General features: G+C 29.5%; 1 protein-coding gene across 1 annotated transcript in view; it reads left to right on the top strand.

Moving 5' to 3' along the window:
* The first annotated feature begins 9329 nt into the window (after positions 1 to 9329).
* The window catches only part of eya (eya transcriptional coactivator and phosphatase 2), a 29238-nt gene continuing 28146 nt past the window's right edge, over positions 9330 to 10421 (top strand). The window contains exon 1 of the mRNA XM_040721890.2: positions 9330 to 9353. The gene's annotated coding sequence lies outside the window, so the exon portion shown is untranslated. The remainder of the gene's footprint in view (positions 9354 to 10421) is intronic.

The following is a 10421-nucleotide window of genomic DNA, read 5'->3' as shown; positions in this document are numbered from 1 at the left end:
ATAGTTATTATAGTTATATTATATATTATTCTGTCTTTTTATGGAACCACTTAATTTTTACTTAAAAGTATAAGACGATTCCGTAGAAGATATGGAGGAATATATTTATTCTTGAACATAGAGACAATGATGGACGAGGTCAGAAGTTATTTTCCCAGACCTTCCATAGGATAAGATCCACCGAGTGAGGCACAAAGAAGCGAGATCCCTTTAGCATAAGTTGAAGTCAAAGAGAAAATAAGAATTCGTGTGGATTGGATATAAAAAAAATGACTTTCTAGGAAGGAGAAGAATTGGTGGATGCAGATATACTAGGTATGCGCCTATGAAAGTAGACTTTCGGCTATTGGTCCCTAGTTGTCACCAGTTAGACATTATAAGCCAGTACAAAAATCTAAATGCTTATTTTGACATGTGTCAATAAGATTTAATTCATTGTTTGTATAGTTTCATTCAACAACACACTTTTTTCGCTCGTAAAAATGGCTAATTTTGTGGCAACAAACTACGATGTCCGGACATCATTGATTTTCTGTTACCAATTGAAGAAAAACGCTTCTCAAGCCCATCAAATGCTTGTGGAAGCTTACGGTGGACATGTTCTAAGCAGAACACAGTGCTTCAGTTGGTTTGAAAAATTCCAAAGTGGTAATTTTGATGTGAGAAATGAAAGTGCGGCAGGCCAGCAAAAAGATTGAAGACGTCGAATTGCAAGCATTGCTCGATGAAGATGATGGCCAAACGCAAGAACAGCTCGCAAAAAAATTGGGTGTTCACCGTCGGAGTGATTTGAACCATGGTATACGCCAAAAACGCCCAAAATATGAAGCCAGGGGACACAACTTAATTTTCCTCGATGACAACCCATCACCGCATCGCTCCATAGACACCCGCCAGCTTGTTGAATCGTACAGCTGGGAATCTCTTGCTCATGCAGCTTACTCACAAGACCTGGCACCTTCTGATTATCACTTGTTTGTATCGATGGGCTACGCACTCAATGATTTACGCTTCGATTCTCACGCTGAAGCCAAAAAATGGATCGATGGTTTGTTTTTTTGGAAACAAATCCATAAATTGCCTGGAAGATGGGGAAAATATGTGGTTCGTGAAGGCACATACTTTGAAAATTAAATTTGTAACCATTTTTTCGCAATAAACGTTTTTTTTTAAAGTCTCATTTCATAGGCGCATACCTTGTATATATCCAAATGCTTCATAGCTAAAATGTAATTACCAAGAAATACATTATACATACAGTTCATCATAAATATATGAATATTAACTTAATTAGTATTTTTAATATTAATAGCTGTTATTAAAAGTCAGATGTAGTATGACGTATTCTTATGATAAATTAAAAATATTACAATAAATGTTTCCAAATACTCAACGGCGTAATATTGGCGCGTATCTTACTTTTTCCAATATTTCTATCCATGTGAATATTACTTCATGAGAAGCAGTAAAGGCGTAGATTTCCCTTCTTCTTGGAGTTGCACCTTCAACTCTTCATATACACATTTTTTGATATTGTTCCGGTAATAAGTGAAGAGATCTATTGTATTAAAAGTTATGCTATTCTATAGTTACATTGAACTAAAAACTTAGAAGAACGACTTCAAACAATAAAAAAATTGTGTCATTTTTTTCCACTTGGAAGAATGGAGAATCATCACATTTTCCTCAACAACAACTTTCAACAAAGATGTTGCCTCAGAGGTTTTTTCCCTCCCTGAAGTAGTTAAGACTCATCCCTAGGATGTGTAGGTCAATAATATCCAAGCTGTCTCTTTGCTTTAGAATTACTTTTATATTTCTGTATCTTCTACTATAAGATTGTTTAAGGAAATGAAAAAAAGCGAAATGGGTCTTTGCATGTCAGTCCAATGATTGAAAACAGCTGGAAGCTGTGAAAAAAGTGACAAACAGAGCTACAGGGAAGTCAAGATCCAATGTGTTTTTAGTGGAGGAATTATGAAAATCCTAGAGGATACTTTATAATTCCTAATTTATATTGGTATTAATAATAATAAATTACATAGCCCACCTCCCCATCTTTCAAAACCTTCCCTTCCTACAATTAACCAAAATCTTCTACATCATATTCTTTTAAAATTTGAATACCCATCTCCTGAGGTATGGAATGAAATTAAAGTTTATATTTTAGCTTCAGATAGAATACCATCTTTTTATCGGTTTCAAGACATCTAGCCCAAATGCATTGAGATGGATATAAATAATTCTACATATATCAGAAACCGAATGTGGAAAAAAAAATTTTATTGATTTTTTTGTCCAAAATGTATAACAATTTATATGTCCTTTCTTCAACATGAGTGACGGATTAAGTTTAATAGTTAAACATTTAAGAGTTTGAGATATCTATATAAAATAAAATGTTGTTCGAATTTCAAGTATTTATCATAGTTATTTATTTTATATACACAATGTGTGATGATTGAGCTAATTCATTATTGTAATTGTTTTTAAGACTCAAAGTTATTTTTGGGAGTGTAAAAATCATTTTTATAGTGTGGGTAAAAGATATCAAAATCTATGTTTCTTTAATAGGGGCATCGTAAAAAATTTAATTTACTTTAATTATAAATAACAATTTATGATAGGATTGGTGTTCCAATACTGTTTGGATATTCTTTGTTCAAAAGTTTAATTTTTTCCAAAACTAGGAGAATGGCGAATTCGAACTCATAATCAAGCTTTAAACAAAAATAGGACTCGTGGTCAAAAGAAACTGTCCAAGAACAGTTAGTACTTCATAACCCATCATTTTTAAAAATCAAATGAAGCAATTTGAGGAATTAATCTGTAAAAATTTAAAATTATAAGTCTAAAAATTCTTTATAGTAGCGATGAGCTGGTGATTTTAATGACAAACATAAACATTTTTAAGCATCGGACACCCGTAGAAGAATAATATACAACAATTTTGTAACGATAGATTCACTTCTGATTCAGTTTTGAATATTAATATTTAACGATTATGGTATAAATTTATTTATTTTATATATAATATTATACTATATTTTTAGTGAATTGGAAATTGCAAACACAACAAAAACGTCCACTTTGGATTTACGACCAACCAACAATCATTGTAGTGAAAATGGAAATATGAAAGTATTTTAAACAAATATGCATGAGGAAAAAAAATAATATCAATATTGCTGCTGAACCTACTACTTTTTTGTACTGACCTTTTTGGAAACACCAAATTACATGTAATTTTTTTGTCAGGATACTAAAAACATAAAGCACTACCGTATTTTTTAAAACAAAAGTTTAACAATTAACAATGTATAAAAATCATTTTATTTTTGAAAATAACTTAAAAAAGGCATTAATCTATTGTATATACAATGTATATAATATAAGACCAATAAAAAGAAAATATTGATTGCGGCGAAAATTATTATTGAATTGTTCTACATTGGCAATGTTATAAGACTTTTGCTAGTAGTCTTTTTTTTTTTTTTTTTTTTTTTTGTTCAAATATAATGGGATCTATGTCTTCCAGGAAGAAGACAATCAGTTATTTTAGATTATTCAAGAACCCTACCCTGAAGATTATGCAATGAAAAACCATGAATTACTAAACTGTATGGATGATCACTATCTACGAAAACCATGAACCCCACCTTCTTTACTTAGTTACTCAAAGGATATTGCCTATTGTTTAGTAATTACACTGTCCAACAAAATCACATTTTTTTTTATGGACAAGAACAGCATATGATCAACTTAGTACAGTTTGATCCCCTGAATATGGTCTTATTTTTTCTCTCATAGCCTTCAGAAAAAGGCCATACATTATTTGTTATTTTTGGCTATTTTTTTTGGTTCAAAGCTGTTTTAAGCCCTCAGTGTTGAAGATAGGGATACACTATGTAAATAGATTTTAAAACCAAACGTTAAAGATTTTAAAGCCAAACGTTAAAAATTTTAAAACAATTTTTAAAATGTTTGCATCATTTCCCCCGTTATTTATTCTTGTATAACAACATACTAATATCATGAAAGATACAAGAAATGCTAATTATAATGCTACACCCAATGCAACTAACCCCGTTGTTGTGACCATTTAAGCAGCTTTTTTGCCTTCTATGAGTTTTCTGAACACCATTTCTTGGAGCTTATCAGCCATAGCTAATCCTTAAGTGATAAAAAGTAATATTTATTGACTATGTAATATTGGAAAAACTAATGATCATATAAAAGTCTTTAAGTGAAGAAACTAGTGTCAGACTAACTAGTTGCGAACCATCCAAAGCTGCTACCCCCATTGTTGTAACCATTTAAGTAGTTGTTTTTGTCATTTAATGAGTTGTGTATCATAATTCTTGATAATTTTAGCTAAAATAGAATCATATTTTATAATTAAATTAAAAAAACAAACTGTAAAATAGTACAAAATTCAGAGTTCCATTTCTTAATTTGGTGTGGATGATTCCAAACATGCTGAAAATTATCTTAACTTCACAATTTACAATTTGTTGTTCTCAAGAGTATACAACGATTCTATAGGAGATCTGGAGCAACTGATGCATTCTTAAGTCGATAGTTTACGAGATTAAAGTATATCTCTAGGGACGAATATCAAGTTAAAAGTAAGAGACGTACTTCTAGGAAATTCACATGAAAATATATGATTTGAACAATTGGTGGATAAATATCCATATATTTGAATATTTTGTCGAAAATATTCATCTAATTAATAATAAACCGATAAAATAAAAATACCAAGTAACACAGTTCATTGTCTTCCCTCTCATAGTCATAACGTATTTTTGTCTTACAAGGTTTTGTGACGATTTCCATTCCTAGTTATTAAGGAAAAAGTAAAGATAGGATATCACTACGTAGGATAACCCACCGACTTATTGCTGGTATCTTCTATAATCAAATTGTTGACTTATCTGTACATGAAAAACTTCAAATTATTTCGATGTATTTATTTTCTCACTCACATAGATTAGTATACATGACTTCATTTGAAATGTTTGGGCGTACTTTAAACGTCTCAATATTTTCATAATTTGTGTATTATACGGACTTGGTGCCAGCTGTGTACATAAAAGACACGTTTGAATAACAAAAAGGGAGGACAACAAGTAGATAATAATTCAAAATTAATAATAATAATTTCATCTCAATCTTTACACTGTCAAAAAAATTTGGTATATTTTATGTCATGAAATATATCAGTTAGATTGACTCGTTCAATACAAAATAATTTCAGCAACCTAGAATCTCCAAAGGACCAGTTTATCTAATAAGGGGCCGAGGTGATGGGCCATCAAAAGCTATGTAGCGCCATATGTGGCACGTGAGCCTTAGTCTGACGACCCTTGTATTAAAAGATGTTGAAAATTTGGGGATTTACTATTCTTCCGTCTTTTTTCTGAAATTGGTTAAAATGAAACAAAAAGTCGTTTAAAAAGTGAGTAATGAACGATTTAGTTAAATAAACTTATTTTTAAAAAAGTCCCATAAAAGTGAATTAAACGATTAAAAAATGTTAACGACTATAAGCCTGGTTCATTGATGTAAATAAGTATTAATTATTATCTAGAATCTAAAGAGAGTCGAATCGAGTTTTAATTCTTTGGTCACAAGTTCAAGATGTGCGATTTGGATTTGAGATTTGACTTAGACATGAGTCCATATTTTGAAGACTCGCGACTTGAATTTGACACCTTAGTTTAGATTTGCAACTCGGCTTGGACTCAAAGGCTACTGATCTCAAGAAAAGCTTCGACTACTCCATGGACCCGATATTATATTGTGGAATTGAAATGATTTCAAAAGAAATCTGAGGACTCGAACAGGAGTTAATAAAATTATTCAAGGTTTGGGACTTAAGACTCAACTTTGACCTGAAGTAAGGACTTATTCCCACTTGTGCTATAAACTAAGCAAATACATTCCTGAAAATAAAACGAAATTTCAACAAATAAAATAGTTGATGTGCAAGTCAAGATAATTTCATTGCTATTATTGAATTTTGCTGAGGACTCTACAAAATAATATTTAGATCCATTAATATAAGTAACAGATGTGTTCAACAAACTACTATTACAAAATAATCCTTTAAATTATTATCAACTATACCCAAAAAATTAGATGGTTCACCCTATAAATAGATATTCGAGTTTTACTACTTTACAATGTAGGAAGAACATGTGTAGCTAAAGCTTAGTGCCTCATATTAAAAAAGAAAAGGGAAATATATATACAGGTTATCAACCATTTTATCATTTTTTAGCATACGAGTTTTTCTTGTTTACAACCTGGAAAATGTTTTTTTTATTTTCTAAATCTGTTATCAATTATGACTATTATTTGGATATTGAGAAGAGAACATCTTTGTGTAAAGTGTAACCACGAGTGCATGTACTCATGAAAAACAAGGAGTAATAGAGATTATCTGTAGGGCACAGCAATACCTGGCTAACACAAAAATATCCTATGTATTTTGTTGTCACTAGTCGATTGTCTCATCTCGCTTCATAAGTCATGTCTATTTCATAATGTATTCCTTCTGACAAATTAATAAGGTAATATACATTGATGCTCCGTTTCTAAAAAGACCGAATACAATTTTTTGTTGATCCTTGTCCTTTATATAATATATATATTGACCATTTTATTATTTCTATGAAGAAATTTTGGCTATCATACACAAATTCAAATGTATAACTACTCTTTTAATGAAATATTACTAAGCAATATTATAATACAGTATTGAATAAAATACTATGCAGATTTTAATATTACGTAATTTATTTTAATAATGCGACAGTGACAGTCTTAGAGTGCATAAGATGTGAATGGTAGTTGGTAGGATTGACTTATTTGGCAAACTACCAGGTGTTTTTGGGCCTTTTTTCGGTTTCTTTTTAGAAGAAAGGTTGTGTGATACAATTAAGGTAACGACGTGTAGGAGTTATCTTCTATATTGATAAAGCAAACTTAAAACTCAAACTTATTTTCTTATATATAAATAAAAACCGAGAACTCTCTCATCCTACTATAATAATATATTCTTCACGTCTCTTTGCCTCGTCTGGCGAAGTTATTTTCTTATCATTAAAAGGTTGTGGTAATTGAATTTCAACTTTCTGCTTATGCGATCTCGAATTTCAAAATAGAAAGAGAAAGTATGACTTATACAATGTACTCCAGAAAAGTGGGATCAGGTCCGGCAAAAAAACAATAACTAAGAAAAAAAACTTTGCTAAGGAATATTGTACTACTGACCAAGGAGAAATATTAAAATTGAATGTTATGTATATTTCTTAGTAGTATATCAAATATAAATTATAGTATTTTTTATAAATGTTGTTTCCCAGTTATTTCCAGTCATTTATATTTGTTACAAGTCATTATCAACCTACAAATGAAATGTTTTCATAATATCCGAATTTTGAAACCATTTCTATTATTTATTTTGTGAGTGCAGCTATATTCCTTAAGACCAAAGATGGAAAAATTGTGTATATACCTCGTGAGTGTAAATCAAAAAGAAAAGTATATGTTAGTAACTTTGATAGACGACATATCTACTAAAAAAGATCACTAAATGAAGTGTAGCTCTCCTTACTCCTTATATTATACATTTTAATTTTTTTAAAAGTAGAAATAATTCATATGATAATTATTGTTATTTAATTCCTGAGTAGTGAACATCCTTACCTAAACAGGTTCAATTATATTCAAAAGCTGATTGAACACTCGTATGTGCTCCTCGGAGTGTAATCCTGAGGATTTGTTCCGAAGTTATAATTGTATGTTCTTGTTGGAGTATAATTGGTAGGGTTGTGGAAATGGTGTTTTGCACAAGTGCGCCTGCAAATACAACTTCAACTATCTAGTTCCTCTGTCTTTTTTCGGACATAAACAAGCCTTTATTCATAAATTCCACTTGATGGCCGATGGGTAATTTCGAACATACTGATAAGATATCTCAATTATGATTTTTTAACATTACAACTGATCTATAAATCTACTAGACATAGAATCTTTCCTTCACTAAAATATAGCTTTACTTAGTAATATTCAATTAAAATAATATTATCAAGAAAATGTCTTAATGTTACTTATAATTGATAGAAATAGTAGTAATTGTCATAATATAAAAATTTGGTAAGGAATATCAATATAAAAATCGTAAATTGCATGTGAGTAAATTAAATGCAACTATAATACCTTTTGGATGAGGCTGTAGATGTTCATTCCAATACAGAGGAAAAGTTGTTTAGAAAGATGCAAAGGTACCAAAGTTTTTATTCCTTTTTTTATATAATCTCTTTAAAGCAATCCATTTCTCTATTTTTCAACGATTCCAACAACCCTAATAATTGGGGATTGACATCGGAGTAATTCTAGCAAATATCCTTGTGTATATCCTTTTCCCCTTCCTCCCTTGCCACAGCTGATTGTAGCAGATCTATTAAAACGTTAGGGGTCTTTTCTCTCCTTCAAAATATTCCTCAAATTACTAGGGTAACTATGTTTATTTTTTTTTTTTAACATGGCCATTGTACACGTGATTTTCATCACTAGTCATTACCAATGCGTTTCGTTTTTTCCTCTCACACAATTAGTACGTATAAATGAAATTTCAATTGTGGTAGTACCATTTATTACAATAAAAAAATTGTACCATATTTAGATTTGAAATAGATTGACTTGAAAAGATTACACTAAATATTACAACATATTAATTTCCCACATCTTATTATATAAATGTGTTCCATCTTAAAAAACTTAATTAATACTGTATTAATTATACATTTATCATAAAATGTTTTAAAATTTTTTTTAAAAAAAACTTAGATGAGAAAAACTTGCTCTGCTGAATTAATATATTAACATTCGATTAAAATAATCAACTTGAGTAATTAATTAAATACTATTATTTTTAACTTACAAAGAGATCGTGCATAATAGACACTCATTGGTTCTTACAGGTTCATTGGTTCTCATTGATACCTTACAGTATTTATTTTAAGCTGAAATACATGGTATTGCAAAATTAGTTAATTTCATTTTGTACTATTATCTTTTTCATTACATTTTTCAAAATAATTATTTTGTATGTGAATTTTTATATGTACAATATACCTACATGGAAAAAATAACATTCAACGAACACTGAATATGTAGAAAAAAGAAAAATGCTGAAACATGATATTCAAGTCTCAAATTACACTTCCTTCTCCCTCTTCTATATACATATATATTTGTATGTTATTATGCTATATATTTTCTTATTTCTATTTTATTTTATTTTGTAAATTCAGAATGTATAATGTGGTAATTGATATGAAGTAAGTAAAAACCTCAAATTAGTTCATTTAAAATAAAAAAAATTACACAAAGAAGGTCATAATCTTCATACTGTATATGATCCGTATTATTGTCATACATTATATCAGTGGTTTCCAACCTTTTCATCACTGCAGAGACCTATAGCATTTATATGAAAAATATATTTTTTAATATACTGTAGCCCTTGACAATGCACACCGGATAGCACTAGCTCTGAGAACCTCTGTTTTGAAACTACTGCATTATATCATTATTAGTTTATTTGAATATAATTTAAGAATAAATTTTGTTTTAATTTATTAACCAATAAGTTCAAGCAAAAAAGATATACATTATGTGCCATAAATATAAAATTAATGATTACCTAATAAGATGGTAAAAATTATATTTGTAAACATTTATATTAAATTTTTTATAGAAATGTTCAAAATCGAAATCAATAGTATCTAATCTTTAAGTTTATAATTGGTCGTATATATTAAGTAAGGTAGTCATTTTTGTAGTGATAAAACTAAGTTTAGAAAATAAAAAAAGGAAAAGCGGCTGTTGCGTGTGCTCGTTTACTTTTTTACTCATTATTTGATAGGTCGTTGCGGTGTTAACGTCTCCCTCTGAAGTAAGCACTCTTCCCCATATTTTGTGTAAATTGTTTTAAAAATGAATAATAAAATAAATATAAAGGAATAAACAATATAATTATAATATTTCCTTTGCACTAATGTTTTTTTAAATGTAGAAGTTTCTCCTCTTTATAACAGTAATTCATTTTATCTTCCAAAAAATCATATAAGAGCGAGGTGATAGTAACAAGTGCCTTAATTCAGTAATGCAATATGTCTCGCTCTGGCCTTCTCCTCATGCTCATTATTTCGTTTAAAAATGGCATCCTACATATTAGGTATTCATTCATCTAATATATTAAAAACACATTTATAAAAATAGAACATTATCAATCAAAAATGTAAATGTAAATACATCCTGCTCAGACATAATATCTCACATGATTAAAGGAAAGAGACTTTCCCTGTGGATTAATTCAATATGTTCTAGATTTCTTTGAACTTCAT

Source organism: Lepeophtheirus salmonis, chromosome 12 (assembly GCF_016086655.4).
Source record: "Lepeophtheirus salmonis chromosome 12, UVic_Lsal_1.4, whole genome shotgun sequence".
NCBI lineage: Eukaryota > Metazoa > Arthropoda > Copepoda > Siphonostomatoida > Caligidae > Lepeophtheirus > Lepeophtheirus salmonis.
This window is presented reverse-complemented; position numbering and strand designations above follow the sequence as displayed.